The sequence below is a fragment of the Pinus tabuliformis genome, chromosome 2_2, assembly GCF_031772625.1.
Source record: "Pinus tabuliformis cultivar Carrire ecotype Pingquan chromosome 2_2, CPIR1, whole genome shotgun sequence".
In the NCBI taxonomy this organism is placed as follows: Eukaryota; Viridiplantae; Streptophyta; class Pinopsida; order Pinales; family Pinaceae; genus Pinus; species Pinus tabuliformis.
The window spans coordinates 479,160,316-479,188,205 of NC_142300.1; the positions used below are offsets into that span (position 1 = coordinate 479,160,316).

Below are 27,890 nucleotides of genomic sequence, written 5' to 3' on the forward strand. Positions count from 1 at the left end.
GATCATTTATGTTTCATTGTACATCTATTACCATACATATCCTTTATTCAAAGCTCAAGGCACTTCATACTTGCTTTGTCCAATTAAGCTTAGAGGCTCCCTTCCGTAAAATTTATGGAACGACCAAAAGCTTTTTTTGAATTTTTTTTTCTCTATTATATTCATATTATGTCCCTAGGGAGACATATAACATCCATTTGGAGGTATTATTTTGACCATACTCAGCTGAATATTTTTTTGGTGATAATTTAACTTTAGGTATAGAGATTTATTTATTTATTTATATTTTTTAAAATAACATTTTTCTAAATTTTTATTAGATGTTTGAGTGTTTCCATCATGTTAGAATATTGTCCCCAAGATAGGGCAATGACCTAATAATAGTGGATGTACATACATTTTCATATCACCCGAACTATTTTTGACACTACCTGTGTATGGGATCATCGGTCACATCAAGTACACTGCTATTACGGGCCAAGGGATTGGCTAATCCATCAACTTTTTGTACACTCATTCTGATTATTATTATTTTATCGTATATCTAGTAAAAATACCTTTTTACAATTATATGAGATTTTAATGTTTTATTTAACCAAAGTAGTGAAGTTCTTTGAGAAAATATTCAAAAGACAAGGGATTGTGTTCTAAAGTCGCTTGCATACAAATAAATCCCACTTAGTGATTCCTTTAATGTGCTGATTATAGTTGTTATCTTATGCACAAGCTAGGTGAATGTGTGTCAACATCCAATTGTAGTTATGAAATCAATAGTTGGTGTTAAAACACGAACCCCCCTCTTGCTTGAAGTTGAACAAGTGGGGGGTGGTCCACGATAAGTTTTTTTGACCAAACAACCTTTTCATAGGTGGCGAGCATAGGTTAATAGCGGGGTTCCACCTTCTTGGTTTCCAAAATGACTACACTCCCCCAACCCCCCCACCCCCGCCCCACAACCAAATTTTGCTTATGGAATTCTATAAACCTCTCTGATAACGTTATGATGAACTTTTCCATTGCTAGAGATCACCGATGAGATACTTTTGTGCTCATGTAAAGAAAAAGTCATGAGTAGAGTTTCAAACTCACTTGGAATTTTAAGCTTCAATAGTATGGGAAAGAATTTTCTAAGTTTGGGATTATTTGAGAGAGTAGTTCGATAGGATTTAAATAATTTGATTCTGTTGAGTTTCATGATGTAAATGCTTTCTCTTTCCGTCATCTTCACAACCTTCTTTGGGATGGATGCAATTTATAGTCATATGCAATTCGATGTCAGATAAGAAATATACCCCTCTATCAAAATAATGATTGAAACATTCACCATCTCACAACGTAACAAGTGTATTGTCAATGGTTAGATACAATGTCTTTTTGGTGTAAAGAATTTGGAGATGTTTGAATTTGATAAATAGTTTTTTATATAGAAATTGTGCTTAAGGAAGGAGCTTGATCGAATGTTGTCACTTTTATTGCAACGAATTTTACGTTAATATCCAAGAGATTTCTAGATATAATAGCTTTGTTTTATGAATAAAGGCTTGAATCCATTGGAAGAAGGTGACCAGGTGAAGATTTATGTTTCTCCAGTTGAGATGCTTTCTTATCTAAAGGATATTTGTTTCCCTTTGACCTGGGAGCGTATGATTCTTGATTCATCCAAAGTGGGGAGGCTCAAAAGTTTTAGATGGGGTTGTTGAAAAGTCATGATTTTTTGTAGGTTGTACAAGATTATAATTACGGGGATTTTCATGTGACATCAAAGGATATTGCAAGAGGGGAAAAACGAGGTTTCTCTGATAGTATGGGATTGAATTTAATGTAAGATTCTAGGTTTGGATTACCAGGGTCGGGGTCAAATTTTTTGAACTAGTCACAACCAAGGAATTTCATGTTTCCTTGGGATCTTCAATAATAGTATGGCCCTGAAAACACTTGGAAAATCAATTGGTAGCAGAAAAACAAGAAAAATTTCTAATGTTATTCCAATCCTATAACACCTAGTGGGATTCCAGATGATAAAACAAACAATTGATTTAGGGAGGCTATTATATATACCTCAAACACTCAATCTAGAGTCAAACCTTCTCACGAGAGCCAGATACCACCAACACCTATTGCTACCTATGAGAAGATACAAAACCCTATTGATACTGATCACACTCTGAACCAAAGTGGAACCCCTTCCAGGTCTGTACAACTCAAGTTCTTATTTTTTCTTTCGCGATTTTGGGTAGAATGCATATTTCATGAGTGCATTTGATTTTTTCACTGTTGCAGAGTACCATCAGTGGTAGGATGAATTCCTATCCAGAGCTTTAGAAATAATTTGGCTTCACAACTGAAAGTAGTCGCAACCCCCTATTGCCATCGTACTCCATCTCCCGCTGCAGATCCAAGGGAAAAGAAAATCAACATCATATTCGTCGAAGTAAATGTAGATGGTGTGCTTATCAGTTGAAAGATCGACTTGAAGGCCTATGACAGTTATGCAAAGTTATTTGTTTCTTTGAATGAAATGTTCCAAGGTGCCATAAATGATTTATTTTCTAATCACTCAATCTTGGATTTAAATTATCATAGAAGTATTTTGAATCTTTGTCTTGTTCTATTTTCCATCTCAAACATCGGATGCAAGTCCTTTGCCTGAAAAACAATTGCAACTTACAAAATTGCAAGAACAACACTAGAAGCCAAGAAGGGTGTCAGGAAATCTTTCATTACTACCTTTCGTTATGGAACTATTGGTCGTTTTTATTTCCATTAAGTTTTTCAAGTTGTACTATGGAGATGACTGGGAGGGTATTTTTAAAGTGATTACTGATTATGGTCTTAGAGATTCTTTCATGGCTCTGTTTGGTAGATTAGGTGGTGGTATTTACACCCAAGAAACAAATGTAAGTGTTTATCTTATTGACTAGGTTGAGAGGAACATTCTTGAATATGATCCACGCAACCCGACTATAAGATCATATTTTGAGTGTTTCTTACTGCATTCATACTCTTATGATTAAGATGTTAGTATTAAGATAACTACCCTTTCATGGTTGAAATAATCGCAGGTCATTATTGATAATGTTGGTGACAATGTTAGAGATATCATGTAACACCCTCCTCCCACATCTACCCAAGTAACCACCCAATTGGGGTAAACATATGACGAGAAGTTACTATGATATGATTTGACTCCCTATGTGTCAGTTAAAGAAGTGGAACCTATAGGTTTTAACCCCGTACATAAATTACCTACATACAAATTCTAAAAATAGAAAATAAACAATGGCGAGAGCATAAAACATAAAACATATATACACAGAGATTCCCCCTGGATCCCAAAACCGAGACTACTAGATTGATTTTTCAATATATTCCTTTCAATGTTACAATACATATATATACATGCTGAAGCATCCATAAACCCCAATCCATTAACCTTGAATTGGAACATAACCATAGTTCCCTTGACCGGATCTACAAAATACCATGGGAAGAAAACCATCATGCCCAAAACCATGTGCAAAAACCACACACAAAACCATCGGTAGTTCCACCCACCTAATAAAGGGTCCAAAAAAAATTTCCCCGACGTGCTGCCCTGGATCCCATATTGGGGGGCTACCACCCCCCTGTGACCCCCCCACTTGTGGGGCTAGTCGTGGAAAGAATATAACACACACCAAACATTCTCCCACTTGTTGTGTTCTTTCCACGTGGGGCCATAGGAGAGCTTAGTCATTGGTCCAACCTTGCAACACACATTGTTTCTCTACACCAAGAAAAATTATCATTGCTCACAGACTTCATCAATGCATCTGCAACATTCTTCAAAGTTTCCACCTTTACCAACAACACCTTTTTTTCCTCAACCATATCCCTCACAAAGTGGTTCTAAACATCAATGTGCTTTGTCTTTGAATGATAAGAAGGGTTCATTGTGAATAAAATTACACTTTGGCTATCATAGTCTATCCTTATATCTCACTGTACAAACCCCATACTTGAACACAATTTGTGCAACCAAACTGCTTCCTTGCTTGCATGAGTGGTTGCCGTGTATTTTGCCTCTGTAGTTGAAAGTTCCATTACAGACTGTCTCTTTCTCATCCAACTATTTGCACCTCCAAATAGGTTAAATACATACCCACTTGTAGATATTCTATGATCCAGATCTCCAGCCCAATTTGCATCAACTAATCTACGGATGTCGAAAACTCTATCCAATCTTGGTCTTCCTTGGTATCACAGACCATAATCACTAGTGTCATGCAAATACCTAAAAACCCACTTCATTGTTGTCCAATTCTCCTTCCATGGTTTTGACATAAACCTGCTCAATACTCATATGGAACATAGGACATGTCCTCTTCCTCTTCTTCTGTCTTGGGACATTGTTCAATAGATAACTTTACGCCGATAGGGATAGGAACCTTCACTGGTTTACTATCCTGCATAATAAAACTCTACAATATTATCTTGACATACTTCCTCTGATTTAACCATACCTTGCTTTTTGCCCGATCTCATTTAATTTCCATGCCCAGAATATATTTTTCAGTACCAATATCTTTCATGTCGAATTTGGAGGATAATTTGGTCTTCAATTCCTGGATGATTTCTTTTTTATTTCCAATCAACAACATATCATCCACATACAAGACTAAATAAATAACACTGTCACTAATTAATTTAAAATACACACAGTGATTTGCTTTTCTTTTGGTTAAGCCAAGTCCTCGTATATTTGTATCAAATTTCTAATACCACATCCTTGGTGACTGTTTTAATCCATACATAGAATTTTTAAACCTGCATACTAGTGCTTTCTTACCCTTTGCCACAAAGCCTTCAGGTTGCTTCATGTAGATCTCTTCTTCCAGATCCCCGTGAAGAAATGTTATCTTCACATCCATCTGTTATACCTCAAAATCAAAATCAAAAGTAACAGATAAAAGTAATCTAATAGAAGCTACCTTGGCAAGAGGATAAAAAATATCACCAAAATCAATTCTCAACCCCTGGGAATAACCTTTTCCTACCAATCGAACTTTGTATTTCTCCACCTTTCCTTCCGCATTCATCTTTTTCTTAAACACCCATTTGTTGCCAATGGGTTTCCTTCCAGCCGAAAGCTCCACCAGATCTCAAGCCTCATTTTTGTCCAAAGATTCCATTTCATCAACCATGGCCTATTTCCAGAGTTTTCCATCCTCTGAATCTACTAGAATCGATCCCGCATATCTCCCACTAAACATGGTCTACCACGGGCCTGAGAAAAACCTCTTAGCAACAAAGGCGTCCCCTTGAAGCCAAAACAACTCTGACATCAAATGTAGGTTTTAACCCCATACATAAATTACCTGCATACAAATTCTAAAAATAGAAAATAAACAATGGCAAGAGCATAAAACATAAAATAGATATACACATAGATTTGCCCTAGATCCAAAAACTAGGACTACCAGATTGATTTTTCATTATATTCCTTTCAATGTTACAATACACACACACACACACACACATATATATATATACATGCCAAGGAATCCATAAACCCCAATCCATTAACTGTAGAAATTCTCACTGTCGATTAACCTGATTATGCAATATAACTAAAGCAAAATACTTAATCTACTTCTACAATCAAACTTGTGGAAGCTCAATATATTTGAGCAAGATCAAGCAGAACACATATAACAGAGAAGAAGAATCAATACACATGAAACATAGAAGAATACTCTGGGGAAAGCCTCAGCTAAAATCCCCACTATCTGTATTATCATACAAGTGGAAATATATCAGGATTACAAACAGCTTTATCTCTCACAGCTATCCATCTCTCAGTACAATCCCTCATTGTTGCTCATAGACAAAATAGACTGCTCATATGCCTTCTCCTCTACACTCCAAGCCTCCTATTTCCTTGCGTAGTTTTCCTTGGGTGATCCAGCTGTAACCTTGTGTGACACTGATCTCACACACTGCTCCAACACACTGTAAAACTGCGCAAATATTGAGGAATGAATTCCTTCATGCAAGATATTTTCTTATAGGAAAATTCTTGCAACTGATAGTACACTATCCCTATCTTTAATCTCAACTGGGTCTTTGTCTGAATAGACATGCATGAGTTATTTATGAGATAATCTTAAGTTATCTGGAGTACACTAGTTGCATGCATGCATGCATTAACTGACTGAACTCACAATTAGTTCCTCAAACTGTTTGGAACTAATTTAACTAGACTTGACTCAGTTAACTGAGCTAACTAATTACAACTCAAATACAACTCATCCTTATCTCCTTAATTAAGGGACAATCTCCTTAATTTAAGGGATAACTATTGCATGACTTCACAAGGACTTCTAACTTGAATTTCTCCAACTAATTAACTCAAGACGAATTAATTAATTATTTTCCAAGCAGCTGGTGAGACTAAATTCGAATTTTAATTCTCAATTTTAATTCAAGGACAAATTAAAATTGGAATATTCTTGTTGCCACATTTCAACACTCCCTCTCAACAAGAAAGGGATTATCTGCCACCTCGATCCTGTCTCTATGGAACTCGAATCGACACTTTGACAATGCCTTAGTCAAAATGTCAGTGTCTTGCTCCTTGGTCGAAATATACTGCAACAACATGATCCTCCTTGCCACATAGTCTCTGAGATGATGATACCGAATGTCGATGTGCTTGGACCTATCATGAAATACTGGATTCTCAGAGAGTTTGATACAACTCTGATTATGACAATAGATCACAGTTGGATCCATCCTCTAATCAAACAAACAACCTAGAATTTTCCGCATCTAGATGGCCTCACATGCTGCCTAACTTGCAGCCATGTATTCAGCCTTTGCTGAGCTAAATGCAACTGACCTTTATTTCTTGCTGTACCAAGAAACTACAGCTGACCCAAGGTTGAAAATTCCTCCTGATGTGCTCTTCCAATCTGATGGAATCCTTGCCCAATCTGCATCAGTGAAGCCCTGTAGCTTCATTCCCTTTACCCATCTGTACCATAATCCATACTGAGATGTGCCTCTGAGGTATCTCCAAAGATGCTTAGCTGCTTTCCAAAACATCTTGGTAGGCTGAACCACAACTTGACTCAGCTGGTTCACCGCATAGCACAAATTTGGTCATGTGTTCACTAAATACATCAGTGAACCCACAAGCTGCCAATACACAATAGCCTCTACTACTTCTGAAGTAGCATCCTCCTTCCTCCAGTTACCTGCTAGAGTAGTTGTTGGGTGCAGGAATTACACTTAAGCAAAATCCTCAACACTTAATTTGTCAACCCGGGGGATCCGTAAACTTAGAGATGAAGCATGGCAATGCCAGAGATGGTATGAATCTTTCTAATATAAATCCCTACTTTCTTTAAAGGAAAGATTGTAGAATCAAATTAAAAAGAGAAAAATGCAACTTGAACCATCAAAATAATCTAAGATTGGAACAAGGAAGAATGCATTTGCAAGAGGGAATTAAAGATAAAGGGCAATCACTTTAGCTAATTAATGTTTAACTACTAAGTGTGTGTTTTTCTTTAGCAGAGACACTTAGCAGTCTCATCATATGGGCCCTTAAACCTGATCCTTTAGAGATGTCCTTCTTGCACTAATCTGTCTTGTACTATTGCAGTTTGATTGCACTAGTGCAGGAACAAAGATTTATGTAGAAGGTATAAAGGGTGTCTTTACTAAAGGCTTTTTACTTAATTCAAGGGATTGAACTTTTCTAGGTTCAAAGCACTCAGATCTCGTGGTAAGAAACTAGTTCTTGCATCGGATAAGAGCTTCCTGCACTTAGCATTTAATTATTAAATGAGTGCTTAATTATTGCAAGTGCTATTATACTGTTAAATCAAATTGCACACATAAAAAGTGAATTTTTCTGACCTTGACAGAGTACAGGAATAAAGAAACAATCAATATACATTTATCTTGTCATAAGAATTTAATGAAAGAAAGAAGATTGCAAGAAGTAGACTAAGAAGGCTTGCTGCATCACACCAACGTGCACTGGTGCAGGTTCATTTCTCCTGCTTGGACTAGGCGAGGAAAACCAATCAAACAGAATTTCAAAAAAGGAAATATCACACCAATGTGCACTGGTGCAAGGTTATTTCTCCTTCTTGGACCAGGCGGAGGAAAACCAATCTGAAATCAAGTGCAGGAAAGGGAATTTATCTACTTCACACAACGGATCCGCTTTCACTCAGACATGAATGTATGTGCTTAAAATTAAATCACACTTGACAATGTAAACACAAATTACAGGAAAACGGGAAATGGGGTAAACATGCTGGGTTGGCTGGGCCCTAGCCAACCAACGCGTTTCCCCTTTAAATACAAATGCTGCCTAGAACCTTAATCAATTCATCAGCTCAAATACAGAAACACAATTTGTGAAACATGAGGTTGAGATCTCTTTTATTAATTCACTGAGGCAAGTACATACATTAATACATTGTCCATCCCAGATTTGGGCGATAACAAGATACAACACCTTGTTACTGCCTCTCTGGCTGTGTCTCTGTTCTCTTCTACTATCAAAAAATTCTTCTTAGTCCTATTTACATTATACATTATATAGATCTTTGGCCAAAGGCCAAAATAGATCATTCAACCGATTACATAACCAAATGTAGAATTTAGCTTTTCGGCCTTCAAAATTAGATAGTTAGAAAAACTGGCTGTAGCCAATCTCCAGTTTTCGTCCTTCACAAATTCAATCTCGGCTGCCTTTGGATCGATCTTGATTTTGTGGTTGAAGCTTCTCAAAACGAGGTGGTGATCAAGGAGGTTTGGATCTGCTTCAAGGATTTGTTGTGCTGGCAACGGTGCAAGATCCGATCCCGCACTAGGATCATCGGTCACGGTAAGTACTCTAACTGCCAAATAAACATTGGAGATATTGATAAGTTACAAAGAGTGATTAAAAGTAAGAAATCATGTAATAAATGATTAATTAATGCTAAGTTAAATTAAAAGTATGAAAATAAAGTTTATACGAAATATGTCACCATGCTTGCACTGGTGCAAGGTGAGGGTGTATAAAAGAGGTAAAACAACGGTAAATGGTTATGATTTAGGAGGGGGAAATGGAAAAAAGAAAGCAAATTAGGGGGCTAACATCCTCCCATCCCTAAGTTGTTGTGTGTCCTCACACAACTCTTTACCTTTGCAAAAAAACCTTCAAAACTTTGAGCATTCCAGCTCAATCTTGCTCTGACATACTAACATCAGCCTGCAATGTTTCAAACTTCTTCTTTCTGATGTTCTTTAGTTTCTTTGTCACCTTTTTAATTCTATTGAAACATTGCACAACTTGGTACTTCCAAACTCTAACTTCTCCTTTCTTTTTCTCGATATCCGCAGTTAATTCTTCTTTACTCTGTTCTTTATCCTCCTGTGCTTTAGCTATGAGCTATTCTAAGTTCCGCACTTGAAGCTCTAGTTCAACTATCTGAGCAGCAGGAGTTTCCAAATCTATTTCTTCTTCTGTCTTGACAGGGGCTGTTTCTTCCTCAGGGACCTCAGTATCCCTCATGGTTACATTAGGAAATTCTTCTTCTTCTAGTTTTTCTTCTTACACTGGTGCAGAAGGGGATTCAATGTCCTGTGGGGACTGTGGTTCTTTGCCTAGACCAGATTCTTCATTCTTTTTTCGGGGCCTTTTAATGAAATTGGCTAACAGAGTGTCATCTTCGACATCTACAAATTTTGTTGCGTCCGCAAGGACTGATAGGTTGTCTTCTTCAGGGGTCTATGCATGTACTGGTGGCGTAGAAGGAGTCTCTTCAATAGGTGCACTAGCTATCTTCTTATTTGGAGATGGGGCCCTTTCTTCTTTTGATTTTTCAAGTCGTTTCCTTTTTGCACTGGTGCAAGAAGGACTCCCCTTTACATTCTTACTCGGACCCTTGCTTGTGTTGGCAAGGTCCTTTGTCTCCTTTCCAGTAGCTGTCTTTTTATGTAGTTGTTTTAACAGCGCCTCCCAGGTCATGCCTTTAACTTCTAATTGTTTCTAGACCAAAATCTTTATCAAGTCGTGGTGATATAACTTCTTGTCGGCCTGGTCTGCCCGTCCGTCCCGCACACCCTTGGCCATTTTTTCCAAGCTCTTAAGCAAAAAATAGGGGAAATTCATCCTCCACCAGATGTGCTGGGCGGCTTCGAAATGCTGCAACATCCTAAAATGGTACATAAAAGTGCGGGAGTACCTTCGCTCATAGGTTACGAATTTTTGTAGGATGAAAAGGAGGTCTTACCACTGTCCCAATAGGGCACTGTGCAGAACTCCTTCCTTCCAATCTACCTTCATCTTCTTGTTGACAACGAAACGCTGTCATCGCTTCCTTTCTAGTTTCTGATTTTTAAACCACTGCTCACCAGTATTTTCCAAGCCTGTCGCTACTGCTATAAACTCTTCCGTAACCTCAAATTTTAGAGGCCCAATTTTTACTCTGCCATTTTTGAAACTTTTGGCAAACTGTAAGGCTACTTCACTATTGTGCCCGTCAAACTTTTTCAAGAATTGAAGAAAACCCGAGTCTCACAATAGTGCAAGACTATTGTGATACTCAACAGTCTGTTCTAACCTATTGAGAGATAAAGGTTTGCTTCGAACAGGCGGCATCACTGCTTAACGATTATGAACAATAAAGAATTTACATGCAGCACTGGGAAAATTGGCTCTTATAGATAGGGATCCAACTGTCCACCATCCCTTCCATCTTATCACCCATTCATTCCACTAAAATAGCCATGGATGCGTAGCATCTTTGAAATCATGCCGGATTGGTACTTGCAGCGACGTTTTAACGGCTAGGTGAGGTAATCAGTATGAGTGAAGGACATCTAGGATTATGGCGGAAAGGGGCAATTATATCCAAGCAACGGTTAAACACTTCCGCACTCCTTCATAATTCAAAAAAAGAACTTAGTATTCATTACAAAATGATCATGATTCTTAACTTAAAAACACCTTGTACTTTAAATAATTTTCTCCTAGTTAATATGATAGCACAAGTACTCATCGACTAAGTGAAAGGACTTCTTATAAACTTTCATGATGACCACTTTCTTATGATGTATGCTATGAAAAGAACAAATTGTACTATGTTTCTGATAGGGTGCATGATTGCACCGGTCTTCTTGCACCGCTTAAACTATGCTATTCTGCTGCTACCATTCTGCTTGCATTATTATATAGGACGACATGCTTGCACTAGTGCAAGCATAGTATCTGAAAAAAAAGAACATGGAATTTAAGTAAAATATAGCCTGGACTTCTAACATGGCTTCCTCGACTTATACTGGAAATTTGCTTTGCCCTTTCTTAATGCTTCAGAGCATATCCTTTTGCTCTTTGTGCGCGAGATCCTGCAATGAATTCATGAGGGAACAAAGAAGTGGGAAAAGGGAAATTTTAGAATGGGAACTATTATAGGGATTCCAAGAATAGTACCACAAGAGGGGATAAATAAAAGTGGGATAGGAAAAAAATTCAAGTGTAAAGTGGGATTTTCACAAAACGAAGAGGGTAAATTCAGAAGAATATGGGAAGGTTAATCATTCTAGGATTGAAGAAGAAAACTGAGGGAATATTATGAAAGTGGGATATGAACAAACGCAGAAAATTTTCTGGAAGGTCTGCCTACACTGGTGCAAGAAAAATAACTGCAGCGAAAATTAAGCGTTACTTGAATAAAAATATCCATGCTAATTACCCCAATTGTATAAAGGTTGGTTCTGCTGAACCTGCTTTTACTTGGTGGTCACTAGCATATCTAAAGATCAAGCAACATTCTCTTTTTATTAGAAATTTTTGATCTTCCTGCCAGCAAGCTGGTTTTCAAGTTGATCCTTCTACAATCATGTCAGCGAACTAATTTTCATAATTACAGGAAAATGTTTTTTCTTTACTTTAAAAAAAAAATTGTATTATTATTATTATTATTTTTTTAAGAAGAAGAAGAATTCATGTTTTCAAAAGGTTGGTATTACCATTCACCACTACCATCCCGAATTGCTATTGGACTTGTTGTGTAAAATCTTTCCTGGCAAGTGGCTGAAAATACTTCTTTAATCTGTGTCCATTTACCAAGAATATTGAATTTTGTCCATCAATAGTTTTAACTTCTACTGCTCCATTCTCAAATACTCGGATCACTTCATAAGGTCCCATCCAATGTGTATGGAATTTCCCTTTAAAAATTTTAAATCTAGAATCATAAAGGAGCACCCAATCACCTAGTTGGAATTGCTTTTTCTGAATAGACTTGTCATGCCACCTTTTGCGTTGCTGCTGAATTAGTATGTTCTGCTAAACAACATCCCTACGAAATTCATCTAACTCATTTAATTGGAGAAGACGTTGTTGTTGTGCCTCAGAGAGATCTAGTCCTAACTGAACTGTAGTTTTGAAAGTTTTGATCTAGAATTCAATTGGTAACAGAACCTGTTTGCCATATACTAGCTCATATGGTGTATGTCTTGTGCTATTTCTCCAAGTGGTTCTATATGCCCACAAAACTTCTGGTAATCTTTCAGCCCAGTCTTTCCAATGCATATTTACTGTCTTTGTAAGAATGGACTCGATCACTTTGTTTGTGGATTCCACCTGGCCATTTGCTTGCGGGTGATACGGCGTGGATTTCCTGTGCCAGATCTTGTATTGCTCCATCACACCCTGTACCAGATTAGAAATAAACTGCGGACCATTGTCAAAAACAATTTCTCTAGGCACACAAAATCTAGTAAAGATTTCAATAAAAAGAAAATCAACAACAACTTTTTCTGTAGCAAAGGAAACAAATTTAGCTTCTACCCATTTTGTAATAAAATTTGTACAAACCAAAATATACTTTTTACTTAATGACGTTGGATTTATTGGCCCTATAAAATCAATAGCCCATTTTTCAAATGGCTCAATCATAACTTGGGGGCATAAAGGCATTTCATTGGTTTGATTAGGCTGGCCCATTTGTTGACAACTATCACATCACCTGACATACTATTTGGCATCCTTAAACAAGGAAGGCCAAAAGTAACCAGCATGCAATACTTTATATGCAGTTCGCTTATTAGTGAAGTGGCCTCCACAAGGTTTATCATGAGTAGATTTCAATATGTCAAACACTTCCTCCTCTCTTACACACCTACAGATAATTAGGTCTGGACCAGTGTAAAAGAGATCTCCTTGAATCCAGGAGTATGCAACACTTTTCTGAATAATATTCCGCTTTTCACGAGTGGACAAGTGGGGTGGTGTTTTCCTAGTAACCAAGTAATTAGAAATGTCAGCAAACCACGGAGAATCTGTTGACATAGCAAAAAGATGTTCATCCAGAAAATCATCATTAACAGGAGTTGCTTCACCGGGATTATCTAATCTAGAAATAAAATCTGCTACAACATTAGATTTTCCTGGTTTATCAACAATAGTAATATTAAATTCTTGCAACAATATTAACCACCTAGTCACTCTACCGCTAGTCAATCGTTTGTTCATCAAATATTTAATCGCGAAATGATCAGTATGTACAAATACTACATATCTTGTAACATAGTGCCTGAACTTATTAATTGCAAAAATTACTGCTAAAAACTCTTTCTTTGTAACTATATAATTTAATTCAGCAGAAGACAAATCCTTACTAATATAATAAATAGCATAGGATTGCTTGTTTTCCTCTTGTCCTAACGCTGCGCCAATAGCCAATTCTGAAGCATCGGAGGAAATGTGAAAAGGCAGGGATCAGTTAGGACTCTCAAAACTGGTGCATGTACTAACTTTTCCTTCAATGTTTCAAAATACTATTGGCAAGCTGTGGTCCAAGAAAATTCACTATCCTTAGCTAGAAGTCGGAAAAGAGGGGCAGCTATCTTAGAAAAATATTTAATGAATCTTCTATTGTAACCAACGTGTCCTAAAAAACCTCTTACTTCCCTTTGAGTTTTGGGTGAAGGAAGATGCAGAATGATTTCAATCTTTGCTGGATCAACCTGGATACCTTTACCAGAAATCAAATGGCCAAGTGCCACTCCTTCTTTGCACATTAATCTACATTTCTTGTCACTCAAGGTGAGATGGGCTTCCTGACAACGAAGAAGTACTTTCTCCAGATTTTTGAGAGCTTCCTGAAAAGAATCACCAAACACAGAAAAGTCATCCATATAAATTTCTACAAATTCCAGATCAGCAAAAATGGCCAGGACTACCCTTTGAAAGGTAGCTGGGGCATTACATAAACTAAAGGGAAGCACTTTATAAGCAAATGTACCCCATGGACATGTAAAAGTAGTTTTTATCCTGATCTTCGGGTGCAGTTTGTATTTGGTTATAGCCACTGAAGCCATCCAAAAAGGAAAAATATTTCTTTCCTGCAAGGGTATCAAGCACTTGGTCAATGAAAGGGAGAGGGAAATAATTTTTGAGAGTGCCTTTGTTTAATTCTAGATAATCAATACAAGTATGCCATCTTCCATCTTTCTTAGGTAATAGCACTAATGGAGAGACCCACTAACTGTCGGAAATAGGATAGATAAAATTGGTATCCAAGAGTTTCTGTACTTCTTCCTTCACAATATCTCTTAGAGCTGGATTCATTCGCCTTTGGGGTTGTCAGACAGGTCAGGTTCCTTCCTGAATATAGATATGATGTGTACAAGTTTCAAGAGGAATACCCTTCATATCTTCATAGCCCCAAGCAAAGGCACTAAGATGGTTTTGCAACAAATTCACAAGCTTCTCCTGCTGAGATGAGTCCAAATCTGAACTAATATGCAAGGATTTACTAGGGCTAATCTCAACAAGAGTAGTATTAGGCTCAGGAGTACTCAAGGGAGTGGTCAAATGCAGCAGTATAGAAGAATGAGAATCATGATTATCTTGAAAATCTAGGCTGAAAATCTGGCTCAATGGCTCAAAATTAGGCATAGTGTCTAGATTATTTAGGAAATCTTGAATCTCATCTTCTTGTGAAGACCCAGTATAATGATGGATAAGGGAAATGGGCTGAGTCTCCTCATCACTGCTTTGATCCAACCATAAAGTATCTCGAAGGTCCTGAATGGATCTGGTAGGGGGGTATAAGGTAACTTTCTTCCTAGAATCTCCATACGAAATATACATATCACCAGAACGACATCCAATATATGCATCGGCTGTAGCAAGCCATGGTTGACCCAAGATCAAGGGATGTCCTCCTACTAGGTTCTTTGGCTGAAGCACAATGAAATCAGTAGGATATTCCCAAGAATCTAATGAGATGATCACATCATCCAATACTCCTTCTGGCTTAATTTTAGATCTATTTGCTAATTCAAGCACAGTGGGAGTAGGGCGAAGATGAGATAACTGAAGTTGATCCATGGTTTGCTTAGTCATGACATTAATGGCTACCCCTAGGTCTATAAGAACATTAGAGACAAGGACATTACCAACTTTCGGAGAATGGTTAATAGTTTCCTCTTCTCCTTTCTCTTCAACAATCACTATAGGTTGCTTCTTATTTTCTGATGTTACAGTCCTTCCCGATCTTAATTGAATATCATGAACCCCAACTGGAATAGATTGGTACTTGAATGGTAAAGGTGGGTTTGTTACATAGATCATTTTCACTGCTTTATTATTGTTAGCATTGGGCATAGGTTGAGCAGGCAACTGAGGAGGTCAAAAAGGTAGAGGTAAAGGAAATGGTGGAGTAGACTGACTCGGAAGTTGAGGCATTGAATAAGGTGTATGCGTAGATGGATATGACTACATAGGTGGCTGGTACGAATATGGAGAATGAGTTGGCCCTCTCCAACCTTGTTGCCATGGTTGAGAAGGTTGCCCATGCTGATATTGATTCCCATATTACCACTTCTAATTAGTGTTAGGATAAGGATATGCATGTGAATTATAACCAAAATAGTGTGGAGAAAATTCAGGAGCCATACCTGCACCTACCTGAGGCCAATTCCTTCTTGCTCCCATAGCATACAAGTATTCAACTTCAGGTTGTCCCCCTGTAAATACAACTTTAAGTCCTGGTATAGAGGGACATTTTTATGTGACATGGTCTTTTGCACAAATAACACACTTATTAGTTTCTTTCAAATTAAGAGGACACTCTTTAGGAGGATGCTTGTCTCTACATTTAGGAAAAAAAATACATAATGACTCTTGTTCCTTCATGAGTTTTTGTTGAAATTTTAAAGAGTCCAACTGTTTGGTAATAGTATTCATTATATCAATTTTCATGTTTTCCATTTTATTTTCTAGTCCAATAATCATAGCATCAGTAGATTCATTTTTTCTATTTCTATTTCGAGTTCCTCTACCGGATCTATACTGATTTCTTGAAAATTTCCTGCATAATTCACAAATTTGTTCAAAAGTTTGCTGAGAAATATCACCTTGTCCTAACAGATTTAAATTATTTCTAGCATTATCAGTAAGTCCTCTTAAGAACAAGGTTCTAATAGTACTGGGATCAAGCTTAAGTTTCGACCTTTGTAAAATATACAGAAATCTTTCTAGGTAATCTTCAAGAGTTTCATCATCATCCTGTATGATTGTAAAAATCTCATCCTGCATGTCCCAAGTTTTGCAATATTCTTGATATTTAGACAAAAACACTCTCTTCATCTGATCCCAAGAGGTTATAGTGTTTCCTCCTAACCCCATAAACCAGCGTAGAGCTGAGTCCTTGAGAGTAACAGGAAATAATCTTAACTTCTGAGCGTCAGTTGAATAATCATAACTTCTACACAGAATATCAAACTCGAATAGAAAAGAGTTAGGATCTTCATGAACTTTACCATGGAAATGAGGGAGAGCTGATGGTGGAATATTCTTCATTTGCACCACAATATCAGGATCCACAATTGGAAACACAAAAGTGGATTGTTCTCCACTTACCTGGTTTTCACCAGTCCCTTCCACATGATCTTCATGGTCTGCCATTGTTTCCCTTTTACTTGAACTGCTCTCAACAGGTTGAACCACACCTGAGCTGTTGTCACCAGAATCCAGGTGGACTATTCCTGCGTGATGGGTTTGAATTGGATTGGGCTTCCTGCTTATAGAAGGAGACCCAATATGAGAATTGTTTTCAGAATTCTTTCGGCCCTTAGTGGGCTTCGAACCCTTACCTTTTCTAGGCATTCATTTCAAAAAAGAAAGAAAAATAACAAACAACTTCTAATAAAAAAAGCTGTCAGAAATCAATTAACACCAGTAAAATTCCTTCAAAGAAGCTTTTCCAAACAATACTACAAAAATAAAGGAAAAATTACCTCTATTGTATAATCAGAAAATTCTTACCAAATCAAATCGCCTCCCCGGCAACGGCGCCAAAATGTTGGGTGTAGGAATTACACTTAAGCAAACTCCTCAACACTTAATTTGTCAACCCGGGGGATCCGTAAACTTAGAGATGAAGCACATTCAATGCCAGAGATGGTATGAATCTTCCTAATATAAATCCCTACTTTCTTTAAAGGAAAGATTGTAGAATCAAATTAAAAAGAGAAAAAGGCAACTTGAACCATCAAAATAATCTAAGACTGGAACAAGGATGAATGCATTTGCAAGAGGGAATTAAAGATGAAGGGCAATCACTCTAGCTAATTAATGTTTAACTACTGAGTGTGTGTTTTTCTTTAGCAGAGACACTTAATAGTCTCATCAGATGGGCCCTTAAACCTGCTCCTTTAGAGATTTCCTTCTTGCACTAATTTGTCACATACTATCGCAGTCTGCTTGCACTAGTGCAGGAACAAAGATTTATGTATAAATGGTGTCTTTACTAAAGGCTTTTTACTTAATGCAAGGGCTCAAACTTTTCCAGGTTCAAAGCACTCAGATCCTATGGCAAGAAACTAGTTCTTGCACCAGATCAGAGCTTCCTGCACTTAGCATTTAATTCTTAAAATGAGTGCTTAATTATTGCAAGTGCTATTATACTATTAAATCAAATTGCACACATAAAAAGTGAATGTTTCTGATCTTGACAGAGTACAGGAATAAATAAACAATCAATATACATTTACCCTGTCATAAGCATCTAATGAAAGAAAGAGGATTGTAGGAAGTAGACTAAGAAGGCTTGCTGCATCACACCACTGTGCACTGGTGCAGGTTCATTTCTCTTGCTTGGACCAGGCGAGGAAAACCAATCAAACAAAATTGCAGAAAAGGAGATATCACACCAACGTGCACTAGTGCAGGGTTATTTCTCCTACTTGGACCAGGTGGAGGAAAACCAATCTGAAATCAAGTGCAGGAAAGGGAATTTATCTACTTCACACAACAGATCCGCTTTCACTCAGACAGGAATGCATGTGCTTAAAATTAAATCACACTTGACAATGTAAACACAAATTACAGGAAAATGGGAAATGGGGTAAACGTGCTGGGTTGGCTGGGCCCTAGCCAACCAGCGTGTTTCCCCTTTAAATAAAAACGCTGCTCAGTACCTTAATCAATTCATCAGCTCAAATACAGAAATGCAATTTGTGAAACATGAGGCGGAGCTCCCTTTTATTAATTCACTGAGGCAAGTACATACATTAATACATCGTCCAGCCTAGATTCAGGCAATAACAAAATACAACACCCTGTTACCGCCTCTCTAGCTGTGTCTCTATTCTCTTCTACTATCAAAAACTTTTTCTTAGTCCTATTTACATTCTACATTATATAGATCTTTGGCCAAAGGCCAAAATAGATCATTCAACCGATTACATAACCAAACGTAGAATTTAGCTTTTCGGCCTTCAAAATTAGACAGTTAGCAAAACTGGCCGTAGCCAATCTCCATCTTTCGTCCTTCACAGATTTGATCTTGATTACCTTTGGATCGATCTTGCTGTTGTGGTTGAAGCTACTCAAAATGAGGCAGTGATAAAGGAGGTTCGGATCTGCTGCAAGGATTTGCTGTGCTGGCAATGGTACGAGATCCGATCCCACACTAGGATCAACGATCACAGTAAGTACTCTAACTACCAAATAAACATTGGAGATATCGATAAGTTACAAAGAGACTTGATTAAAAGTAAGAAATAATGTAATAAATGATTAATTAATGTTAAGTTAAATTAAAAGTATGAAAAATAAAGTTTATACGAAATATGTCACCGTTCTTGGACTGGTGCAAGAAGAGGGTGTATAAAAGAGGTAAAACAACGGCAAATGGTTATGATTTAGGAGGGCGAAAATGGAAAAAAGAGAGCAAATTAGGGGGCTAACAGGAGTCTGCATGGGCTTGCACTTCTCCATGTGGAATCTCCTGAGTATCTCATTGGCATACTTGCCTTGAGACACAAACAACTCCCCATCCTTCTGCCACACTTCCATGCCAAGGAAGTAGTGCATAAGACCCATGTCTTTCATCTTGAATTCTCTTGCAAGGTCCTCCTTGCAAGACATGATCAACTGATCATCACCTGTCAATATGAGATCATCAACATAAAGTACAATGATCAACTGCTTACCTTTTACCATGATGTGGTACAGGTTCACATCTGCTTCACTCTTTGTGAAGCCCAACTCGGTGAAGTAGTTGTCGATCCTGGTGTACCAAGCACGAGGTGCTTGCTTTAGCCTGTACAAAGCTCTCTTAAGTTGGCACACATTAGACTCACGATCAAAGGTCTCAAAACCTTCCGACTGCTCTATGTACACCTCTTCCTCAATCTTGCCATTGAGGAATGCAGTCTTCACATCCATCTGATGGATCTTCCAACCCATCTGTGCTGATAGTGCCAACATGAATCTGATAGATGAGTACCTTGCTACAGGAGCAAAAGTCTCATCATAGTCGATCCTCTCGACCTGTGAGATGGGCAACCAATCTTTCCTTATGTTTCTCCACACTACCATCAGTAGCTTGCTTTACCTTGTAAAGTCAACAAGAACTCACAACTAACTTGTTCTCGGGTCTTGGAACCACATCCCAAACACTTTTACGAACTATGGAGTCATACTCCTCCACCATAGCATCAACCCAAATCGGCTTCTGCACTGCTTCCTCCAAGGAAGATGGCTTAGTCTCAATACATTCCCCAACAATGGCCATGTATCCAGTGTACCTATCAGGTGACCTCCTCTGTTTGCCCTGAGAAGATGGTTCTCCCACATTCTCTCTTGCATACGACAACAATCTGTCAGCTTCTCTTGTGCGGTTCTATCCATCTCTTGAAGACTCTACTTGAGTGGATGTCTCCACTCCTGGAACCTCTGCATGTGGCTACTCCACATCAGTCTAAGGCTCCTCCTCCTTAGGAACCAAAAGTTCCTCCACAACCTGTAGTTGGAGCTCCCTCTCAAGGGAAACTCGCATGGCCTTCTGCTTATCAAACTTGAGATCTCTGCGAACCATTGTCCTCCGACTAGTAGGCAAGTACACCAGATAGTTGTGAGGTGTATCAGTGTACCCCACAAGTATTCCCAACTCAGCTGTCAGCTGAAGATTCTTTCGTGCATCCTTTGTCACATGGAAATCTACCGATGAGACAAAGATGTTGAAGTGACCTCCATTTGGTCTTTTACCAGAGAAAGATTCCTCTGGTGTTTTCATCCCAAGTATGTGATGTGGGCTTCTATTCTACAAATAGACCGTTGTGTTGCATGCCTCAGCCTACAAATGAAGTGGTAGGCCTTGGTCATGCAACATCGCCCAAGCTGCCCCCACAATCATTTTGTTCTTCCTCTCAGCCACCCCATTCTGATGTGGGTTATGAGGTGCCGTTAACTCCCATTTAATTCCTTTCGCTACACAGAAGTCCTTAAACTCTTGAGAGACATACTCTCCATCATTGTCACTTCTCAAGGCCTTGGTCTTTTTCCCCTGACTCTTTCTGAACTCACAAAACTTTGAGAAGGTTTGGTCCTTCTTCTGCATGAAATAAATCCAACATTTACGAGAAAAATCATCAATGAAAATCACATAATACCTTTGCTTCGCGGTGGATGCTGTCGAGAATGGTCCACACAAATCAGTATGAACTCACTCTAAGATTGCTTCAGCTGAACTGTCTCGATCATGAAAGGAAGACTTCGTGTACTTTCCCAAGGTACAACATTTGCATGTGTCCACCTGCTCAAGTTTACCTTTTGGAAGTTCGGTAGAGATCTGCTGCATTATCTTCAAGGCCCCATGATGCAAGTGGCCCAACCACCTATGCCATAACTCGCCAATGTCTTGGCTTTGCACCAATTCTGCTTTCGAACTCAATGCAGCATAATCATCTACCTCTAGTTTATAGAGATTCTTCACTCGAATCCCAATCCTCTTGGTCTGACTCATGGCTATGTGTCTCAGGAACACCTTTCCTTTACTGAAGAAAACATCGTAGCCTTTTTCCTCCAACATCACGACTGATACCAAGTTCTTCTTCAGTCCAGGCACATACTTCACATCTGTCAAGGTGAGAGGAGATCCATGCTCCCTCTGAAAAGCAACCGTGCCCACTCCTGAAACACTGTACTTTCCATCGTCACCCATCTCTATGCACATCTTGAGGTCTTTCTCCTCCAAGGTACTGAATAAAATTTTATCGTCGGTCATGTGGAATGAGGCTTCACTGTCAAGATACCAAACACAACCCACCATCGATAAAACTATGCATGCGATGAGTGTAAAATCCAATTCGAACTGAGAGGCTAATGCCTCACCTTTTGATCCTTTCGAGGATCCCTTCTTGGATTTCCTCAATGGGCAATTAGTTGCATAATGGACCATCTCATGACAATTAAAGCATCTCACTTTATATTTGTCAATCTTCTTCCCTCCATGAAAATAATTAGATTTGGAATGGGAAGTCTTCCCTTTCCCTTTCCTTCCCTTACTTACTAAGGCCAGATTTTCTTCATCATCATTCTTTGATGAAGAACCATCTCGAGTGCTTCTAATGATCTCCTCCTGCATGAGACTGACCACAGTCATTCCAAATCTGGCAGTTTCTCTCTTCCATTCACAAAGTCCTGGTAGCTATTCCAGCTCTTTGGAAGACCGAGGAGAGCAAGACTCACCATATCATCATTGATTGTAGTTATTCCCACACTACCAAGCTCATCTCTGCAGGTGATGAGCTTGTTCAGATATGTAGAAATAGTATCACCCTTCTCCATCTTGATTTTCCAAAGCTTATCCTTGAGCGCCAGTTTCATCTTGTCACTACTGTTCTGATAGAGGTCCTTCAATGTCTTCCACATTGGGAACAGAGTCTCCTTCCCATGGAGACTTGAGACAATATGGTTTCGAACTCCCTCCAGAAGAATCCATCTCGCCTTCGCCACACACTTCTTACATTCAACCCATTCTTGTGCATTATCTGCAGCTAGCTTGGGGATTTCTTGATTAATGAAATCCTTCAAACCATTGTCTTCTAATACCGTTTCCATGACATATTTCCATGCTATGTAATTCGAGCTGCCATCCAGTGCATACTCGAGTCTGAAGCCATTAAACACCATTGGTGAACTTTGAAGTATGATAAGAATTTGATTTTGCACATGCAACCAAGAACTTCAACCTTCGAATTTCCCTTTTCAATATACTTGTTCACAACTTCGATCACCTTTGCTCCGATACCATGTAGAAATTCTCACTATAGATTAACCTGATTATGCAATATAACTAAAGCAAAATACTTCATCTACTTCTACAATAAAACTTGCGGAAGCTTAATAGATTTGAGCAAGATCAAGCAGAACACATATAACAAAGAAGAAGAATCAATAAACATGAAACATAGAGGAATACTCTGGGGAAAGCCTCAGCTAAAAACCTCGCTATCTGTATTATCATACAAGTGGAAATATCTCAGGATTACATACAACTTTAGCTCTCACAGCTATCCAGCTCTCAGTAAAATCCCTCACTGCTGCTCATAGACAGAATAGACTACTCATATGCCTTCTCCTCTTCCCTCCAAGCCTCCTATTTCCTTGCGCAGTTTTCCTTGGGTGATCCAGCTGTAACCTTGTGTGACACTGATCTCACACACTACTCCAACACACTGTAAAACTACGCAAATCTCAATGAATGAATTCCTTCTGCATGCAAGAGATTTTATTATAGGAAAATTCTTGCAACTGATAGTACACTGTCCCTGTCTTTAATCTCAACTGGGTCTTTGTCTGAATAGACATGCATGAGTTATTTATGAGAGAATCTTTAGTTATCTGGAGTACACTAGTTGCATGCATGCATGCATTAACTGACTGGACTCACAATTAGTTCCTCAAACTGTTTGGAACTAATTTAAACTGGACTTACCTCAGTTAACTGAACTAACTAATTACAACTCAAATACAAATCATCCTTATCTCCTTAATTAAGGGATAATCTCCTTAATTTAAGGGATAACTATTGCATGACTTTACAAGGACTTCTAGCTTGAATTTCTCCAACTAATTAACTTAAGGTGAATTAATTAATTATTTTCCAAGCAGCTAGTGAGACTAAATTCAAATTTTAATTCTCAATTTTAATTCAAGGACAAATTAAAATTGGAATATTCTTGTTGCCACATTTCAACATTAACCCTGGATTAGAACATAACTGCAGTTCCGTTGACTGGATCTACAAAATACCATGGGCAAAAAACCATCATGCCCAAACCATGGGTAGGTTTTCCAACCTAATATAGGGTCCAAAAAAAATTCCTCGGGGGCGCTGCGTTGGACCCTGTAGAGGGGGGTTACCACCACCCTCAAACCCCTCAATAGGGGGGGATGTTGCCCCCCTGTGACCCCCCTGTTGCACCCGATGCAACGAATAGGGGGGCTAGTTGTCGAAATAATATAACACACACCCAATAGAACCAAAAAAACACATCACACAAACCTTCCACATAAGCAACAAAACTCCCAGGAGCCATCCCAACCACTCAGGTAACCATCCCTAGAGACCAACTGAAGTTTTAGTGCATCAAACCCCTGGACACTCCCTTGATATGGACTAAGGTGCATTTAGGAGACTCCAACTGCTCCCACAACAAGGGCAAGAGAGTGTCCACAGACTTTTTCCCCAGTGTTGTGCTTGCGGCTTCAAGATTTGTGCCACTTTTTCACTCCTAGAGCCTAAGCCACTACCGAGAACTCAATGACACCTTCCAAAATGAAATTTGACAGCAGAACAAAGAATCAAGATACATTTGAAAAAGCATCAACAAGGACTAGATTGGATCCCTACTAGCCATGACAAGAATTTCGTCAAACATGAAAGCCACAGGTCTTAACAACATAACTGAGCATAGGGGTCTCATACTTATATGAGAATCACTAAGAAGCATTGATGCCTTAACACATTAGCTGCAATTTCATCTATTATACCATAGATACATTGTTCACTCATTTACAAGTAAAAACATGATATGAGCTAAACATAGCCATTGTCATAATACATGTTCATAACCAGCATAATAACAACACAAATAATAAGGAAAAAAAACCATATAATTCACATATAAACTAGTATAATAGTCATAAATTAAAAAGTATAAATAAACTCACATTAATGATGCAAAGGCCAACTAGGTTTGGGACTTCCACAAACCACCCGACCATAGACATGGCTGAGCCAAATATCTCTTTAGCCAGTCACATGCGTGCCATTTTCCAAGTATGAATTTGGGATCTCATAAAAAACATCAATCAAAACCATCCAAATCTTCCAAAGGCCAAACCACCTCAATCCTCAACTAGTGATTCCACCTCATGGTCAGACATCACTAATAATCACCAGATCGGTCTCTACACAAGTTGTCTAGGGCTCTAGAGAGTTTGTTCCAACCCGTATTCCAGGACTAGTAACTCAACCCACGACTGTTGCCGGGCTCCAGAGCATTTGTCCAAATAGGGCTCCAATACTAGTAACTCAACCCACAGCTGTTACCAGGATCTAGAGTGTTTTTCCAACTAAGGCTCCACGACTAGTTACTTAACCCACCAAGGGCTTCAGAGCATTTGTCCAACCAAAGCTCTAGGACCAATAAATAAACCAAAGCTATTACAGGGCTTTTAGAGCATTTACCCAACTAAGGCTCCAGGACTAGTAACTCAACCCAAGCCGTTACAAGGCTTCCAAAACATTTGTCTGACCAAGGCTCCAAGAACTAATAACTCAACCCACAACCATAAGGAACATGAGAACCAACCATAAAACAAAAGTAAAACCCACAACACCATGGCTATCTAGGAAATAGAAATGCTAGGCAAATCCACTGTCAATCCAGAAAATCCTCCATGACAATGACATATCATAACCAAGAAACCACATGCATGTGCCATGCATGCCAAAACTAGCAAGGAAACCATACATGCAATTCGATACCTGCAAAGAAATCTAGTTGTATCTACTGATCCTGATGTCCTCTTGCACTTTCATGCCCTTCCTTTGCCTTCTTGCTCCAAGCATCCAAGTATGCCACACTCTCCAAGAGTGCTCCAAAAAAACTCTAAGTGTCCAAGAGCATGAGAGAGAGAGAATAGAGAGAGAGCTCCCCAAAACTTGTCAAAAGATTCACTGACCAAGCTTGAGAAAAAATCTTTCCAACTGATCCTCAAAAGCCCTTTTATTAATAAGGCCTCTATTTTCTTCATTTTCCATTATTTTCCTTCATTTTACTCCTCACATGCAACCTGTGACTTTTCACCTTCCTTTTCTCCTAATTTCCATTATTTTCGTAAATCAATGTGCCAAAAATGCCATTTTCCTTTCCAAAGCCTTTGCCATTGCATTTTCCAACTTCCTTTAGCCATAATAACCAAAATTAACGCCCACTAGGATGTTTTTCCCACCATTCAGCTTGGAATAAATTTCCCATGACCATGGTCTTATATATATTTTTACATGAATTTTTAACTAGCGCTATTACATATCACTAGCATGGGATTAGATATATTTGGGTCCTATGTTGAATCTTCTTGTGCAGCTTTGGTTTTTGCATCCATATCATCATTTGGAAACTCTCATGATTTTACTACCATGTGCGAGCCCTTTCTCATTAGTTCAATGGGTATCATTGCTTGCTTAATCAAAAATTTGTTTGCAACTAACATATTTGAGATCAAGGTTGTGAAGGAATTTGATCCTACATTGGAAAAACAACTTATTATATCCATAGTAGTGATGACTATTGGCATTGTTGTTGTAAGTCTAGTTGCGTTGCCTTCATCCTTCATTATCTTCAATTTTGGTGCCCAGAAGGTTGTAAAGGACTGGTATGTAATCCTAGGCGTTGGTTATTATAACTTGTTATTGGTATAGCTAAAAGGTTATATTTCTTGTTCTCTTTATTTAATAATTGTTTCTATTATGAATGCAGTGAGCTTCTCTATAGTGTTACTATTGGTTTGTGGGTTGGCCTTTTTATTGGTTTTGTCACTCAATATTAAACAAGTAAGGGTTACAGGTAAGAATTTAGCTCAATGCATAATTCCATCTTTTCTTTGTCATTTTTTCATAGAAATTGCTGATGTTCTATATCATATTTGCATTGCAACCCTGTACAAGATGTTGTTGATTCATGTAGGACTGCAACAACAACCAATGTTATATTTGGGTTAGATTTGGGATACAAAGATATTATTATTCCCATATTTTCTATTGCAGTAATAATTTTTGTAATTTTTAGTTTGGTTGGCATGTATAGTATTGCAATAGCTGCTTTGGGTATGCTCAACAAAATTGCAACTGGATTGGACATTGATGCATATGGACCCATCAGTGACAATGTTGGTGGAATTGTTGATATGGATGACATGATTCACAAGATCCATGAAAGGACAAACGCCCTTGATGAATCTGGAAACACTACCGCTGCCATTAGCAAGATGCAATTGATGTATTTCTTCTTACTTGATTGCTAGTGCGAATGTATGATTTTCATATATTTTGCCAAATATTATTATGTATGAAGGATATGAAATTGAAAGCCAATGTCAAAATTTTTAGGAATTTGATATTGGTTCAACTGCATTGACATCACTTGCACTGTTTGGAGCTTTTTCCAATTATGTTGCAATTCAAAGTGTGGATGTCTTGACACCAAAAGTGTTCATTGGTTTAATTGTTTTGGCAATGCTTCCTTATTGGTTCTCTACAATGACAATGAAAAGTGTTATGTAATTTCTGACAGACAAGTGCATCAAAGCATGCTAGGACTCTTGGTCCAAAAGGGTCTGATCCCCACAAGGTTGTTGTCATTGGTGACACCATTGGAGACCCATTGAAGGACACCTCTGGACCATCTCTAAACATTTTGATAAAGCTTATGGTTGTTGAGTCACTGGTGTTTGCACCTTTTTTTGCAACCCATGATGGGTTGTTGTTTAAAATTTAGAATATAATTTCAAACATCCTTCTCAAGCTGTGCTAGTCGACATCATTTTTCTCTTTGAGTATGACAAGAAAAGCCTATCCAAAGTGTTATGATTCTTGGTGGATATTACCAGTGGCAGGTTCTATTCAGAATGTTAGTTTTTTTAGGTAAATGCCTAAAGGAGGTCGTGGTTCTGGTTACTGTGTTATTGCTACTATTGGTTCAAATTTTGTATTGCCATTTTTCATGAAATATAAACTATTTTAAATTTCCCATTAATTAGTGCTTGGACATGATGTATGCAATTGTTTTTATCATGTTTGAATCATGTTAAAATACCAAGAAGTAGATGTTCTTGTTATCTCTTATATACCATATATACTTGCTATTGCAGATAGATGACTATCTATGAGAATTTGTTATATAGTTTTATGTGACAACCAATGTTGTGCATGATATTGTTTCTTGTTTACATGAATATCATTTTTTTAATATCATTAGTATTAGTTAGGAGGCCGTATATGTACACTAGCAGTTCATAAGGAACTGATAGTTAT

The 27,890-nt window shown here is 38.1% G+C and overlaps 2 pseudogenes; both read left to right on the plus strand.

Moving 5' to 3' along the window:
- Positions 1 to 1,202: 1,202 nt before the first annotated feature.
- LOC149193417 (pyrophosphate-energized vacuolar membrane proton pump 1-like) lies at positions 1,203 to 27,140 on the plus strand (annotated as a pseudogene).
- LOC149193418 (uncharacterized) lies at positions 1,892 to 2,650 on the plus strand (annotated as a pseudogene).
- Positions 27,141 to 27,890: the final 750 nt, after the last annotated feature.